An 18,043-nucleotide genomic window follows, 5' to 3' on the forward strand; every position below is an offset into this window, starting at 1 on the left:
CGCATCAAGAGTCCCCTAGTTCCCCGAAAGTCATGGTGCGCCACAAGATCACATACTACAAGATGCTGACGCCGAAGCGCCCTGCAGAAATCACGGCGGCGGTTGGCGCCACAGACCTCTGTTCCCTAGCTCGCTTTGCGGCGGGCCAATCCCTGAGTTCTCTGGAGCCAAGCTCCGAGGTGAAGGAAGCCGATCCAATGTTCAGGGTGGAGGTCGCCGCGCAGAAGGCCCCCGATGCGTATGGGACGATGGACGTCGACTTCGTGCTGGCGTTCGGGTCCCCCGTGGTTCAGGCGGACCAGCGGTTCAACCTGTCGTTACTAAAGGAGGACTGGGAGGCAGAGGCTCAACTCGACGCGGAGCGCGCACATGCCGCTGCCGTCGAGGGCCCACCTACAGGCGGAACCAGATGTCGTGGATGTGAACCGGGTGGCGGAGGCTCAACTTGACGCGAAGCGCGCGGATGCCGCTGCCATCGAGGCCCTCCTGCAGGCGGAACCGGATGTCCTGGACCTAAACTGGGCGGCGGAGGCTCAACTTGAAGCGGAGTGCGCGGAAGCTCCTGCCATCAAGGCCCTCCTACAGGCGGAACCGGACGTCCTGGACTTGAACTAGGCGGTGCTCGCGTCCGTGCAGAGCTCGTACACGCTCTGCGTGAACGAGTAGCTGGAGGCTGAGGACAAACACGGTGCGGAGACACACGTCGGCAGCTACGGCTTGTTCGCGCCGGCAACCAAAGACGACGAGACCGTCTTGTTCCGCGAGCAGTGATAGTTTTTCTTTATGTTGTTGTTTTTAGGGATTTTTTGTTGTGTAAAAACATATATTTATGCAAGTCACCTGACATTCATCATTTGGGTCAATCGACCATTTCAGGCGGTTGGATGAATATCCTATGTCTCCTAACCCTTCTTCCCCACCTCTTCCTCTTCCCCAAAGGACCACCACATGAGCCGAAAGGATCTTCCCCAACATGCGGTTAATAAAAAATACTATATGAACGAAAATTATGTATCAGGGGTAGGATGACTAAGTTTGGTTTGATCACATGCGGTAGCACGTGTTAGTGGGGGTGCATTCCCTTGGTTGGCTTTGCAGCGTGCAGGAGCGACTGTGTGAGGGTGCGGTGTAACCGCGACAGCCGTGTGCAAGTGTACCTCCTTTTCATTTTGAAAATTTAGGCAAGCTTGGCAAAAATGTGTGGCGAAGTATGGCAATGCAAGGCCTAGACCCAAACATGATACAAGGACGTACGTTGGAGTACTACTTGTGTTAAAAAAGAAAGGCGGGGTTTTCCTTCGCGGGATTGATTGATACAAACCCTCGTTTGACGTGTTAATTAATGCATATTTTTTTCTCCAACGCCCAAAGAGCTAACCATCTCACTCCTCATCGCTTGATTAATGCAGCGCCATGCAAACCAACCTTCTCAGTTCCACATGCATGCAAGGGTATATTAATGTCCTTGGTTGCCATTACGAGGCAAACCCCATCAATTTTGCCTCGATTAGTATTAGTGGCCTTTTGCAAATTGTAATTTTGATATACTGGCCTTGTGTACAAAAATGGAGCTAGTAACTATTTGAATTCCTTCCCCATTGTGGTGACGTCGATGACATCTCAAACGTTGTGGTTTGGCGAAGTGCATTCGACGGAGCACACTATTGAGGGAGACCACGGTAAGTCGTTAGCAAGTGCCGCCTGCAAGTTGAGACAACCACATTCTTTGCATCCAGGAAGTCCGTTGAACCAAAGGACGTGTAAATGTACTAGTACTACACAATAGCGTCGTTCGGCTAGCTTAGTGCAGTTAGGTGGTTTCTCGAAGAAGACGACAGAGAAGCAGAGTCAACGAAGAGTGAAATGATGGTTGCTTCGTCCGTGCTTTATGATTTGATGCCTCACTTATTTGTGATTTTTAATAGAATGGGAATGGGAGTAGACTCTGTGCTCTATGCTATACATGCGTCCAAGCACGGGAGAAAGAGAAGAGAGGTTGCATTTTTCTACTCCTTCAATCAATCATTAGGGAGCTTCGTTCCATCTTTTTGGCTTTGGCAGCACTGTCCACAATGGTTCCCATCGATGCCAAAAACTATTTTCACATTTGGCTACACATTGTGGATGCCCTTACCGTACCACTTGGTTTTGCTCCTATGTGATATCTATACAAATCTAAGTTATATTGATCTAAAAAATTATAGTATCAAGATTAGTAAAAAGGAGGTGATTTTGCCGTGCGCATGGCGGGGAAGGTTTCTTATTTTTAGAGGACGTTGGCCTGGCGGTTTGCTAACATGCGGTCCCACGTGTCAGTGCTTTACCAAGCTGATCCGCGTCCCACATGAGGCAGAACAACGGCAGAAGCAACACGTGGTTAAGTTGAAGAAGATGAGGGAGAAGCGGATTCAGCAACGAGTGAAATGATGGATGCTTCATCCCTCAAACTTCTTTTTTAGCATTATTGCTTCGTCCCTCCCACTTAACTGCGGGAAAGGTGCGACTTTGTGATTTGACGCCTCATTGCTCATTACTACACCGACGCCATGACTGGGGTGCTTCACCCTTGCTGCTCTGCACTGTTATTTCGGTATGGCACGTGGACCCAGTTGCTTGATGTCCCACATGTCGGCGAAAGGGACTAGAACATTTATGGCAGCGAGGGATCCACTCTTACGACGAGGAATACACGACACGGCGGTTGTGTGAACTGTTACTTGGACCGTAGTACTACTATAGTTTTGTTGTTTGCATGATACAATGATACAAACCCGATTAAACAGGCAAGGGAAGGATTTTCCCGCACGGTAGATGATACTAGCCATACATTTCAAAGGCAATTTTAATGTATGCAAACTGAATAATTAATTAACAATATGAGATCTAGTACAGATATGATTTATTGTGTTAGAGTGTAGTAGTAGTGTTGTATTGCATAGTTGTTAGATGTAACATGCGAGAATGTGTAGAGATGTACTTTTGGAGGGCCTACAGAGATAAATTGATCATAAAGTAGATTCAAATATTTGTATTCACCTTCATAGCATTTGTAACTCATATCTACAGTTTGTATAGCAGACGTGAATGCTTGTTTACTCTTACGAAACCAGTACAACAATAATGGGGTGGCGTGTGCCAATTTAGGCACTGGCACGTTGGCCTACTCGGTTCCATAGAGAGAGCGAGAGAAGAGATAAATACATGGGCAGTTAGTGTATTTCAAGCGAAAAGCGTAATGCGGTCACTGGACTTCAGAATACGCTCATTACGGTCACTATATACGTTTTGTGGTGATTATACGGTCACTTGCTCACCGTTCACCATTGGATTGCACTCTGTTGACCGGCCAAATAGTCTGCATGGAACTATGTTGACTAGTTAAATTGGCCACGTTCCTTGTGGGTCCCACCTATCAGTTCGCATAGTAAAAAGGTCACATAAACAGAAATTTACGTAGGCGCGACAAGACTGCAACATGTGCGCGGGAACCACCTGATTGTGTATGTGTTTGTTTGGGCCTCATGTGTGCGCATGCACGTGTAGGTTGAGCACTTGAGCGTGAGAGTGTGTGTTTGTCATTTGGTGTGTGCATGCATGCATGCGTTTGAGTGTTGCGTGCGTGCGTGGTTGTGTGCGTACATGTGAGTGTTGTGTGTATGCGTGGCTGCGTGTGTTCGTGTGAGTGTTGCATGCATGTAGTTCATGTGCATGCGTGCGTGTGTGTATAATCACCACACCAGCTCCTGTGTGTTAAAACGGACGGCTCAACATACCAATACAAGGCCACCTTGTCCACTATGCCCGCGGTCATGACTTCGAACCACCGTCCAATATTTTTTTATCATTTGTTTTCATTCTTATACACGCCGACACGTGGGCCCAATGGTAGTGAGATAATGTGATGCAACACTAGAGGTGCCATGTGGAGCGTTTAACTAGTCAACAAGTCGTGTCTTGAGCAAATACAAAGCTATACGGTGAGCCTGTGACTGTATAATAACCACAAAACATAAATGGTGACTGTAATGAGTGGATTCTGAAGTCAAATGTAACTATCGTGCTTTCGCTTCAAATACAATGATCGTCACTGTATATATCCCGAGAGAAAGATGAAACATGCGTGAATGTGCTGGGGGCGTACTTTTAGAGGACCTGGAGATAGTTTGTGTGTGTACATGAAAGGGGCGTAGAGGGGGTGTATGCTGATACGTCTCCAATGTATTTATAATTTTTTTATTGTTCCAAGCTGTTATATTATCATCTAGGATGTTTTACAATCATTTTATATCATTTTTTGGTACTAACCTATTGACATAGTGCCCAGTGCCAGTTGTTGTTTTCTGCTTGTTTTTTACATCGCAGGAAATCAATACCAAACGGAGTCCAAATGCAGTGAAACTTTTTGTGGATTTTTTATGGAGCAGAAGACGCCCAATGGGCCGACGAAGCACTTTGGGGTGCCCCGAGGGGGGCACAGCCCACCAGGGCACGCCTGGGGCCCCTGGCGCGCCCAGGTGGGTTGTGCCCACCTCGGTGGCCTCCCGCACCGCCTCTTTGCTCTATAAATACCCCAATATTCTAGAAGCCCTAGGGGAGTCGACGGAAATCAATTCCAGCTACCGCAAGTTCCAGAACCACCAGATCGAATCTAGACACCATCATGGAGGGGTTCATCCCGTTCATTGGTGCCTCTCTGATGATGCATGATTTTCTATTGTAGACCTACAGGTCCTTAGTTAGTAGCTAGATGGCTTCCTCTCTCTCTTTTTATTCTCAATACAATGGTCTCTTGGAGATCTATTTGATGTAACTCTTTTTGCGGTGTGTTTGTTGGGATCCGATGAACTTTGAGTTTATGATGAGATCTATGTTCTTATACATGATTGTTATTTGAGTCTTCTTTGATCTCTTATATGCATGATTACTTATAGCCTCGTATCTCCGATATTTCGGTTTTGTTTGACCAACTTGATCTATTTATCTTGCAATGGGAAGAGGTGCTTTGTGATGGGTTCGATCTTACGGTGCTTGATCCTAGTGACCGAAGGGGAACCGACACGTATCTATCGTTGCTATTAGGGATAACAAGATGGGGTCTATTTCTACATAAATAGATCTTGTCTACATCATGTCATTGTTCTTATTGCATCACTCTGTTTCTCCATGAACTTAATACACTAGATGCATGCTAGATAGCGGTCGATGTGTGGAGTAATATTAGTAGATGCAGGCAGGAGTCGGTCTACTAATCTTGGACGTGATGCCTATATAATGATCGTTGCGTGGATATCGTCATGATTAGTTGAAGTTCTATCAATTGCCCAATAGTAATTCGTTTACCCACCGTTTGCTATTTTTCTCGAGAGAATCCACTAGTGAAATCTACGTCCCCGAGTGTCTTCTTTATTATATTTGCCTTCACGATCTATTTTTGTTTGCTTTTATTTCTAGATCTATTAAATCGAAAAATACAAAAATACCTTGCTGCACTTTATATTAATTTGCTTTTATTCGAGATCTATTTATCCAATCTATCATATTTTTATCCCGTCTACTTGCCAATTTCTGGCGCCATTACCCGAAAGCGATTGACAACCCCTTTAATACGTCGGGTTGCGAGTATTTGTTATTTGTGTGCAGGTGCCATTCACGTAGTGTTGCGTGGTTCTCCTACTGGTTCGATAACCTTGGTCTCATCACTGAGGGAAATACCTACTGTTGTTGTGATGCATCATCCCTTCCTCTTTGGGGAAATACCAACGTAGTTCAAGCAAATATCAAAAGGAATTTCTGGCGCCGTTGCTGGGGAGGATCACGTCAAGAGAGTCTCCCATCAAGTCGCCAATTTCTGGCACCGTTGCCAGGGAGACATCATCAACATCTACCAGGTTCCTAATCACAAATCTCATCTCTTTGGAATTTACATTATTTTCCATTTTCCTCTCGTTTTTATCTCCCCACTTCACAAAAATTTGCCGTTTTATTCGCCCTCTTTTTTGTTCGCCATTTTCTTGCCATATTTGTTTTGAGTGCAATCTTGTTGCATAGTCACAATGACTCAAGAGAACACCAAGTTGTGTGATTTCTCGAATACCAACAACAATGATTTTATTAGGACTCCGATTGCTCCTCCCTCCACTAGTGCGAAATCTTGTGATAATAATACTGCTTTGTTGAATCTTGTTATGAAAGATCAATTTCCGGTACTCCTAATGAGGATGCCGCATCCCATCTTAACACATTCGTGGAATTATGTGATATGCAAAAGAAAAAATATGTGGACAATTATGTTGTGAAGTTAAAATTATTCCCGTTTTCTTTGCGAGATCGTGCAAAATTTTGGTTTTCTTCTTTGCCTCGCAATAGTATCGATTCTTGGGATAAGTGCAAGGATGCTTTTATTACCAAGTATTTTCCGCCCGTGAAAATTATTTCCCTTAGAACCCACATCATAAATTTCAAGAAACTTGAACATGAGCATGTTGCACAATCTTGGGAAAGGATGAAATTGATGCTAAGGAATTGCCCAACTCATGAGTTAAATCTTTGGATGATCATACAATTTTTTTATGCGGGGTTGGATTTTGTTTCTCGTAATCTTTTAGATTCTGCCGCAGGTGGTACTTTTATGGAAATTAATTTGGGTGAAGCCACCAAATTGCTTGATAATATTATGGAAAATTATTCACAATGGCATACCGAAAGAGCTCCTACTAGTAAAAAAGTTAATTCGATTGAAGAAATTTCTTCTTTGAGTGAAAAACTTGATGCTCTTATGAAATTGGTTGCTAATAAAAGTGCTCCTATTTATTTTAATGATGTGCCTTTGTCTACTTGGATTGAGCAAAATAGTGATGCCATACATGTGAATTTTATCTCGCGAAACAATTTCAATAACAATGCTTATAAAGGTAATTTTAATCCTAGGCCTTTTCCTAGTAATTCCTCTAATAATTATGGTAATTCCTATGGTAATCCTTCTTATAATAATAATAGGAACACCTCTGGTCTTGAGAATAATATTGAAGAATGTATCAATACTCAAAAGGTTTTCAATGCTACAATGGAAGAAAAGTTGAATAAGATCGATGATTTGTCTAGAAGTGTTGATAGAATTTCTCATGATGTAGAAAATCTCAAGATGAAATTTTTTGTGCCTAAGGTTGAGGAATCAATTAAAGCCCTTTATGTTTCTATGGATGAAAGTAAGAAAAGAACCGCTATGCTTAGAGCTAGAAGAGAATTTTTAGAAAAAGCGTTTTCTAGTGATTGCTTTCATAAAAGTGATGAAGATCTTAAAATGATTGGTGTTTCTTCTATTGATTCTTTATTTAGTAAAATTAAGATTGATAATAAAGGGACTGAAGAAGAGTCAACTTTAGCTTGAAAGCGTCCCGATAATTCGGAGGGTGAAAATCTTGTTGAGAAAATTGATAAAGTGAGTTTGAAGAGGTTAAAACTTTAACTAGTGATGTTCCCACTCTTTTGGATTACAAATACTTTAATTATGATATTTGATCTTTGATTTATTGTATTTCTTTGTTGCAATCCATGATAAATTCACCATATGCTTATGAACAAAATAAAGCTTTTACTAAACATATCGTTGATGCTATGATAAAGCTTTAGAAGAAAAGTTGGAATTAGAGGTTTAAATTCCTAGAAAATTACATGATGAATGGGCACCTACTATCAAAGTCAAGATTAAAAAATATGAGTGTTTTGATTTATGTGATTTTGGTGCTAGTGTTGCTACAATTCTGAAATCTTTATGTGATGTGCTTAGTCTTACCGATATTGAAGAATGTTCTTTAAATTTGCACTTGGCAGATTCCACTATTAAAAAGCCTATGCGAAGAATTAATGATGTTCTTATTCTTGCAAATAGGAATTATGTGCCCATAGATTTTATTGTTCTTGATATTTATTGCAATCCGTCTTGTCCAATTATTCTTGGTAGACCATTTTTACGCAATATTGGTGCCATGATTGATATGAAAGAAGGCAATATTAAATTTCAATTTCCACTAAGGAAGGGTATGGAACACTTCCCTAGAACAAGAATTAGGCCACCATATCAATCAATCATGAGGGCATCATATGGATCTAGAAACAAAGATGACAAAACTTAGATCCATGCTTTATGCCTAGCTAGGGGCGTAAAATGATAGCGCTTGTTGGGTGGGAGGCAACCCAATGAATAAAATCTATTTTTTGTATTTTTCTTTCTGTTCTTGAGTGTTTGCACATTATGCTACTGTTATGATTGTGTTTCAATTAGTTTTTGTGCCAAGCAAAGCCTTTAGGATCATGTTGGGTGATAGTTGATTTGATCTTGCTGAAAAACAAAAACTTTTGCACTCACAAAAATATTTTTCATTTTTAGCATAAGCGCGATAAAATACCAATTCTTTTGGCAGAAGATTAATATACAAATTTGTCACGTCTTCCTAAATTTTCAGAATTGTTGGAGTTACAAAAGTATTCGAAATACCGAGATTGCTACAGACTGTTCTGTTTTTGATAGATTCTGTTTTCTTTGTGTTGTGTGCTTGTTTTCATGATTCTATGGTTTCCTTTGAAGAGTTTTTGCCATAGAAAAGTTGTAATACATTAGATATAATGCATAAATAAAATATTAATGGGTTTGCAACAATACTTATAGTAGTGATTTGCTTTTTTATACTAACGGATCTCACGAAGGTTTTGTTGAGTTTTGTGCGATTGAAGTTTTCAAGTTTTGGGTGATGTTACAATGGATGAAGGAATAAGGAGTAAGAAGAGCCTAAGCTTGGGGATTCCCATGGCATCCCAAGCTATTATCCAAAGATAATAAAGCCACTAAGCTTGGGGATGCCCGAGTGGCATCCCCTCTTTCTTCTAATGAACATCGGTATTTTACTTGGAACTATATTTTTATTCGTCACATACTATGAGATTTGCTTGGAGCGTCCTGTATGATATGAGTCTTTGATTTTTTTATTTTTATTTTAAGTCATGAATCCTTGCTGGACACACCTATTTGAGAGATCCTAAATTATGCTATGACTTGTTAGAATTGCTCTCTATGCTTCACTTAAATATTTATGAGCTATGGAATTGCTCTAGTGCTTCACTTATATGTTTTTGAGCATGGTGTGCTTTAGTATTTTTGAAGAAATGCTAGCATGCTTCATTTAGATTTGTTTGAGAGTTAGTCAATTTTTAAGAAATTCTCTCTTGCTTCACTTCAATTATTTTGAGAGAAAGAAATATGATGCTCATGTTCTTCACTTATATTTGTTTGAGCTTATTAAAAGCAACATATGTAACTAGTCCCAAAGTGATAGATATCCAAGGAGGATATAATAAAAAGTTTCATGAAGATCGTTGGACAAAATAAACTTGATTCCTTGTAATAGTTTTGAGATATGTGGATATGATATGTGAGTCATGTTGATGAGTAATCATGCTTTAGTAAGAATATTAGAGTTAAGGTTTGTGATTCCCTATGCAAGCACAAAAGTCAATAGTTATGCAATGAAATTACATCCTACTTGTGGTGCATTATTCAGTGTTATTTTTCTTAATGCTCGCTTATGAGATTTTTCGTTTCTTGGTTGGTCGCTTCTCAATCTTTTGCTAGCCTTCATTTGCACTAAGTATGATCTGAACTTGTGCATCCAAAATACTTTAAACCAGCTTTGCCACATGAGTCCACTATACCTACCTATATGCGGTATTCTTTTGCCGTTCTAAGCAAATTTATTTGTGCCATCTCTAATTTTTAAAATAAATTTCTCTTTTGTGTGCTCGTACCGCGCATGAAATGGTAGGGGGTGGCTAATATATTTCCATGCTAGATGTGTTATTCTCAAGATGAGTGTTTATTCACTTGTCATTGCACGAGAGTACGTCAAAGGTATTAGGGATGCCCAGTCCCGAAATGAAAAATGAATTTACTTTATGTTTTCAAATAATAAATTCCTTGGAAAGTGTTGGTGTGGAAGGCACCCATGAATACGGCTAGCCATGGAAAGTAAAAGTATAGTTGAAAAAGGAATCAACTATATTTTCTGTTTGAGAACCGCCTATGATATATCTAACATGGAAAGTATTGGGAACTACTCGATCATTTTATTTGACAGGAAAAGCATGCCTCCCAAAATGTTTTTATCTCTATCTTTCTCGCTTTGAGCTCTGACACCTCTACAAATCCCTACTTCCTCCGCGAAGGGCCTTTCTTTTACTTTATGCACTTTTTTATTTTACTTGAGTCTCCATCTTCTCTTATAAAGCACCAACAAAGGGGCACTATGATCGTACTTGAGCATTGGGTGTAGCTAGTATGCGAGTGTGTTTCATGAATGGATCAATGATTGAGCATAATGGTCTAGGGATAACTTGCTTTAGTGTTGATATTTTGAAAGGCGTGGTTGCTTGTTGATATCCTTGAGTATTAAAGTCTTCATGTCAAAACTAGACTATTGCTTTGAACCATATAAAAGTCCAAATGTCCATGCTACAAAGAAAAGAATATGTGATGAACATGTTAGGCGGCATTCCACATCTAAAAATCTGTTTTTATCATTTACATACTCGAGGACGAGCATGAATTAAGCTTGGGGATGCTTATACGTCTCCAACGTATCTATAATTTTTGATTATTCGATGCTGTTATATTATCATTCTTGGATGTTTGACAATAATTTTATAATCATTTCAGACATTTTTGGTACTAACCTATTGACATAGTGCCTAGTGCCAGTTGTTGTTTTCTGCTTGTTTTTTACATCATAGGAAATCAATACCAAACGGAGTCCAAACACATTGAAACTTTTTGTGGATTTTTATGGACTAGAAGACATCCAATGGGCCGGAGAAGCACCTGGGGAGTGCCCCGAGGGGGGCACAACCCACCAGGGCACGCCTAGGCCCCCAGGCACACCCAGGTGGGTTGGGCCCACCTCGGTGGCCTCCCGCACCACCTCTTTGCTCTATGAATACCCCAATATTCCAGAAACCGTAGGAGAGTCGACGAAAATCAATTCCAGCTCCCGCAACTTCTAGAACCACCAGATCCAATCTAGACACCATCATTGGGTCTCATTATGCTCACGTATGAAGAATGAAGCGGCTGATGCTTTAAGCCGGCTGGGGTCTCAGTGTAAGCCGGTGCCACCTAAGACTTTCTTATATGTTCTGCATAACCCTTCTGTCAAGTTGCCTACGGAGGAAGACTTGGCTGTTCCAGACCCGGAGGCACAATTGGTGGCGGCTCTTCACGTCATCCCAGATTGGACAGTGCCATATTTGGCTTATATGACCCGGGGCGAGTTGCCTAAGGATGAAACCTTGGCTAGACAGATAACCCGATGGTCTAAATCAATGACAATTGCCAACGGTGAGTTACATCAACACAGTGTCACAGGGGCATTTCAATGATGTGTCTCTCCCGAGGAAGGTCAAGAAATTCTCAGAGTGCATGCCACCAATCTGGGATGACGTGAAGAGCCGCCACCAATTGTGCTTCCGGGTCTGGAACAACCAAGTCTTCCTCCTTAGGCAACTTGACAGAAGGGTTATGCAGAACATCTAAGAAAGTGTTAGGTGGCACCGGCTTACGCTGAGACCCTAGACGGCTTAAAGCATCAGCCGCTTCATTCTTTCTGTGATCAATTTGTTCCACTTGGTAACCCTTGAAGTGTCCAACAATGGCATCAACTTCACGGTGATAAGCCGCCATGAGAGGATCTTTGGAATCCCACTTGCCTGATACTTGTTGAGCCACCAAATCTGAGTCGCCAAAGCACCTTCCCGGCTCAAACTCATCTCCTTAGCCATCCGAAGACCATGGAGGAATGCCTCATACTCAGCTGCATTGTTAGCACAGGGAAACATTGACCGTAGCACATAACAAAATTTGTCACCTCGAGGGGAAGCTAAAACAACTCCATCCTCCGAGCCCTCTAATTGCCTGGACCCATCAAAATGAATAGTCCAATATGTGTTGTCCGGCTGCTCTTCAGGCATCTGCAGCTCTGTCCAATCGTTGATGAAATCCACCAGTGCTTGAGACTTGATAGCAGTGCGCGGCACATACTTTAAGCCATGGGGCCCAAGCTCAATGGCCCACTTGGTGACTCGTCCTATGGCTTCTATATTTTGAATGATATCTCCTAAAGCAGCAGAACTAACCACAGTAATGGGATGACCCTGAAAATATTGCTTAAGCTTCCGGCTCGCCATGAACACCCCATAAACAAGTTTCTGCCAATGTGTATATCTTTGTTTGGACTCAATAAGCACCTCACTAACGTAGTAAACCGACCATTGAACCGGATATTCCTTGCCAGCCTCTTTGCGCTCTACTACAATGGCCACACTGACCGCACGTGTGTTAGCAGCCACATAGAACAATAATGGCCCCTTATCAATAGGAGCAGCAAGGACCGGCGGCTCAGTGAGCTGTCTCTTCAGATCTTCAAAGGCAGCGTTAGCAGCATCACTCCAGACAAAATCGTCTGTCTTCATCATCATTTGATACATCGGTATGGCCTTCTCACCTAACCGGCTTATGAACCGGCTTAAAGCAGCAATACGACCCGCCAAACGCTGAACATCATTGATGCACACCGGCTTAGCCAAAGAAGTGATTGCTTTGATCTTCTCCGGGTTAGCCTCGATGCCTTTGTTAGAAACCAGAAAACCCAAAAGCTTGCCCGCTGGTACTCCAAAAACGCACTTGGCCGGGTTAAGCATCATCTTGTAGACCCCGAGGTTTTCAAAGGTTTCCTTCAGATCATCTATCAAGGTCTCCTTCTCTCTGGACTTCACCACAATATCGTCCACCTAAGCATGAACCTTGCGCCCAATGTGATTGTGAAGATAGTTCTGCACACATCGTTGATAAGTCGCCTGGGAACTCTTTATCCCAAAAGGCATAGACACATAGCAGAAGGCTCCAAATGAAGTAATAAAAGCCGTCTTCTCCTGGTCCTTAACTGCCATCTTGATCTGATGATAACCAGAATAAGCATCCAAAAAGCTCAAACGCTCACAACCCGCCGTAGCATCAATGATTTGATCAATACGAGGGAGAGCGAAAGGATCAGCCGGACAAGCCTTGTTTAAGTCCGTGTAATCCACACACACATACGCCAGGTGCCGTTCTTTTTAAGCATGAGCACCAGGTTAGCCAACCACTCTGGATGAAAAACTTCAATAATGAACCCGGCCGCCAATAGCCGGGCCACTTCCTCACCAATGGCCTTGCGCCTCTCCTCATTGAACCGGCAAAGAAACTGCTTGACCGGCTTAAATTTTGGATCAATATTGAGTGTGCTCAGCGAGTTCTCTCGGTACACCCGGCATGTCAGAAGGTTTCCATGCAAAGATGTCCCGATTCTCACGGATGAACTCGATGAGTGCGCTTTCCTATTTGGGATCCAGATTAGCACTGATACTAAACTGCTTAGATGAGTCACCTGGAACAAAATCGACAAGCTTGGTGTCATCAGCCGATTTAAACTTCAGCACTGGCTCATGTTATGTAGTTGGCTTTTTCAAAGACATCATGTCCGCCGGGTCAACATTGTCCTTGTAGAACTTCAACTCTTCTGCTGCACAAACAGATTCAGCGTAAGCAACATCGCCTTCCTCACATTCCAAGGCTATCTTCCGACTCCCATGCACTGTGATGGTGCCCTTATGACCCGGCATTTTAAGCTGCAAATAAACGGCCGTGCCATAAACTTGGCATAAGCCAGTCGTCCAAACAGGGCATGATACAGGCTCTTGATTTTGACCACCTCAAAAGTTAACTTCTTGGCCCTAGAATCATGCTCATCTCCAAAGGCTACTTCCTGTTCAATCTTACCCACTGGGTACGCCGACTTACCGGGCACCACTCCATGGAAAACAGTGTTGGACGTCTTATGATTTTTGTCAATCAACCCCATGCGATGGAAAGTCTCATAATAGAGGATGTTGATGCTACTGCCTCCGTCCATGAGTACTTTAGGGAACTTATATCCACCAACCTGAGGTGCCACCACCAAGGCCAGGTGACCCAGATTGTTGGTGCTGCTGACCCAGATTGAGGGTGATCTTCCCTACTCCATAGAATAGGCTGGTCAAACCATCTCAAATAACGAGGGACTGCCGGCTCAACAGCATTCACAACCCTCTTATGAAGCTTCTGGTTCCGTCTGCACAAACTGGTGGTGAACACATGATACTGTCCACTATTCAACTGCTTTGGATTGCTCTGGTATCCAGATTGCTGGTGCTGCTGACCTCCCTGGCCAGATTGTTGATTATAGCCACCTTGATTTCCTTGAGAGCCTTGAAAGTTGGAATTTGAACCGCTGCCCGGGTCATGAAAATCGCCGCCACCTGACCCGCCGCCCGGCCCATGATTGCTATTGAACATGTTAGAGATCTTGAAAGCCTTCATGATCGTACAGTCCTTCCATAGGTGAGTGGGTGGTTTCTGCTGAGTACTGTGCATTGGACAGGGCTCATTTAACAGTTGCTCAAGAGTGGGACCCGACCCGCTGGACCGAGGAGGTGGCCTCCCCTTACGTCGCTGATTGTTGCCCTGTGCATTGGTGTTAGCCACAAACTCTGAGCTACCGTCAACTTTACGCTTATTATTGCCTCCTTGATTCGCCGGGTTATGCTGATGACCCTTGGCATTGCCGTTCTTCTTCCCCTTCCCTGTCTTCTCATCATCAGACTCGGGATCCTTGGTACTATCAGAGTCGGCGTACTTGACTAGAGCCGCCATTAACTAGCCCATATCATTACAATCACGCTTGAGCCGTCCCAGCTTCTGTTTCAGAGGCATAAAATGGCATTTTTTTTCTCCAACATTAAGACTACAGAGCCGGCATCCATCTTATTAGATGAATGTATTATAGCTTTGACCCGGCGCACCCAATGGGTCGTGGACTCACCTTCCTCTTACTTACAATTAGTCAAATCCACAATTGACATGGGTTGCTTGCATGTGTCTTTGAAATTCTGAATAAACCGGGCTTTTAATTCTGCCCATGAACCAATGGAATTGGGTGGCAGCCCCTTCAACCAAGTGCGGGCCGTTCCATCCAACATCATGGTGAAGTACTTGGCCATTGTCGCGTCACTAACCTCCAGTAGTTCCATGGCCATCTCATAGCTTTCAATCCATGCCCCTGGCTGTAAATCCGCCGTGTAATTAGGCACCTTTCGAGGCCCCTTGAAATCCTTGGGCAAATGCTCATTACGCAGAGCCGGTACCAAGCAAGGGACACCTCCAATCCTTGTGGTCATGCCTGCCTCAATAGAGGTTGTCGGATGAACCGGAAAATACTGGTGAGCCGCCCGCTGAGCCGCCTGCTCAGCTGCCTGTTGAGTCGCCCGCTCAACCTCTCAGCGAGTCCTGTCCTGGTCAACCAAGTTAGGAGCTCTATCACGCGCCGGGTCATGCCCGCATGGCTGGTCACGGCGCCGGGCGTTGCTTGAAACGGCTGCTGAATCTATGTGCCTGCTATAACTCGGGCTCTGGCTTGGGCGAGGGGTCGAATGAACCCTGTCTTGACTATAAGAATATGCCTCCTGCTGCGCAAGAGCTGTCTGAAGAAGTTCTCTGACCCTTCGGGTTTCAATCGCTATCGGAGAGTCACCCTCTGCTGGGAGAGCCGCCAATCGCGCCGCCGCAGCGATCATGTTCTCCAAAGGGTTAGAATAATGACCCGGTGGTGTTGGTACATAAGGAGGTGGAGCATTATTCATACGAGGAGGTTCCATCACCCGTGGCTGAACCGGCGCCCCAGCCCTGGGCGTTGCAACCCGGTTTACCTCCGGCGGGTTACTGGGGCCTACACCGGGTGTGCGGAAGAGATTTCTAGGATCATAAGTCTGAGGTAGACGGGATTGAGCCTTCTGGTGTCTTCTCCTCATGACCTCATTTGATGCATTTAGATCCATTGTAAACTGGAAAGCCTCTGATTGAATCTGCTGAGCTCGAGCGTCCAAAGACGCCCGCTCCATGGCCATCTTGACGTCCTCCGCTGCTAGGTTTTCCTTGGCTTGTGCTACCTCCTCACGTAACTGTGCCACTTCTGCATCATGCCGAGCCTGATCCGCCGGGTTAACCACGGCAGTTAACAGGGCTGCCATCCTATCCATGAGATCCATCAGTACCTGAGTCGGCGGGCGCACAGGGCCTCCTGCCCCGGCCGCCGCTAACCCGGAGGTTATCGCTGCCGCAGCCGTAGAGTTTTGAACGGGTTGCGTGCCAGTCATGAAGATCCCTGCCCTGCTTGGCGGCTGAAAGGGGTCCGAAATACTGCTTCCATCAGAACAGCCCCCAAGCCCATCGTCTTGCAATTGATACAATGAATCCGTCTCACCTGTGGACGACCCACCGTCGGAGTAGATGGCCGTCTCACCGCCAGACACAGATCCTTCAGGAAATTGTCCTCCATGGATGCATCCCACGAAGGCATGCTTCATGGCGGGCTGAGTCTGGGCGGGTCTCGCGCGCTGAACCGTCTCGATGATGTCGGTGCAGATGTCCGGCTCAGGGCTCGGCTCGCTGATCTGGCCGATGAAGACGTGGATTCCGCTGAAGGGGACCTGGTACCCATACTCAATTGGTCCAGTGTCGGGGCCCCAGCCTGCGTCGTCGATGTAGAGCTTGCCGAAACGACTCTTGGTCATCCGACCCACAATGTATCCCTTGAGCCCTTCGAAGCTGCCCTTCAAGAACTCAAATCCACCATGCGCAGGCCCCACGGTGGCCGCCAACTATCGTGGAATTGTCACGACAGATGTCGTAGTGGAGGGACTTAATCGTGGAGCCATTGCAACTAGGAATCTTAAAGGGGTTAAATGGGACAAAGGACATGAGGGTTATACTAGTTCGGCCCCTTGCAGCGAAGGTAAAAGCCTAGTCCATTTTGAGGTGGTATTGCTTATGTTTCGATTACTAGGGAGTGAATCCGCTTGACCTAGCTTTCGATCTGATCTTACTTGCCCTGAACCACTGCCGGGTCGTCCCTTTATATACAGAGGCTGCCCCCGGCGGCTCATAGAATCCCAGCCGGCTCATAAACAGTGTCCGGCTCGGTCTCTAACTATTCCCGCCTTACAATGCAAGTTATGTACATATGGCAGTTTATATCTATGGGCCTTGAGTCACCTTTGGGTCTTGGGCCCTTAAGTAAATCGCCATCTTCCAGAGCTGTCTTGGGCTTCATGAATCGCCATAGGTATAACCCGGCCCCTCCTGGGTGGGTCATACCTAATAGTTATATCCCCAACACTTTGCTTGGTGATGAGTGCATGCTGTAATTCATATCATTTTGAGCGCTCCACCAAGATGTATGTGACATGGAAGAGTGACCCATGATCCTAATCGATTGTGCATTTGCATTCAAAAGCAAATCTTAAATAGTGCACAAATTTAGGGGGAGCTCTTTTTTATCACATACTTCTCAAAGCGATGATGTATTTAAATCTTATTATCATTTGTCGAAGCTTTGATCTATGTGTTGTCATCAATTACCAAAAAGGGGGAGATTGAAAGTGCAACTATCCCTGGGTGGTTTTGGTAATTATTAACAACATATAGCTCATTGAACTAATACTATTTCAAGATGATCATTTCAGAAAGTTTAATGATTGGCATGGCATGGATTAGGAATGTGGACCCCTCAAAATGCTAAGGACACACATTGGCTCAAGCTCAAGACTCTACATTTTCATTTTAGTGATCCAAGATCACATTCAGTCCATTGGAAAAGCCAATACTATTAAAAGGGGATGAGGTGTTGCTTAATGGCTTACTTGCTCAAAATGCTTAGTAATATGCTCCAAAAATCCTCGACCACTTTCTCATATCCACATATGTCCCAAACCAAAAGAGAAACTCGGCCCCACCGAAATGTTCTATCCGGCGCCACCGAGTTCACTTGACATAGCCACTGCCAGAAACCCTAGTCATATCAGTCTCACCGATAGGGATCTCGGTCTCACCGAGATGGGATTGCACACTCTTTGTTTCCCTTCGTAACGT

Source organism: Triticum urartu, chromosome 7A (assembly GCF_056163025.1).
Source record: "Triticum urartu cultivar PI428250 chromosome 7A, HENAU_Tu73, whole genome shotgun sequence".
Classification (NCBI taxonomy): domain Eukaryota; kingdom Viridiplantae; phylum Streptophyta; class Magnoliopsida; order Poales; family Poaceae; genus Triticum; species Triticum urartu.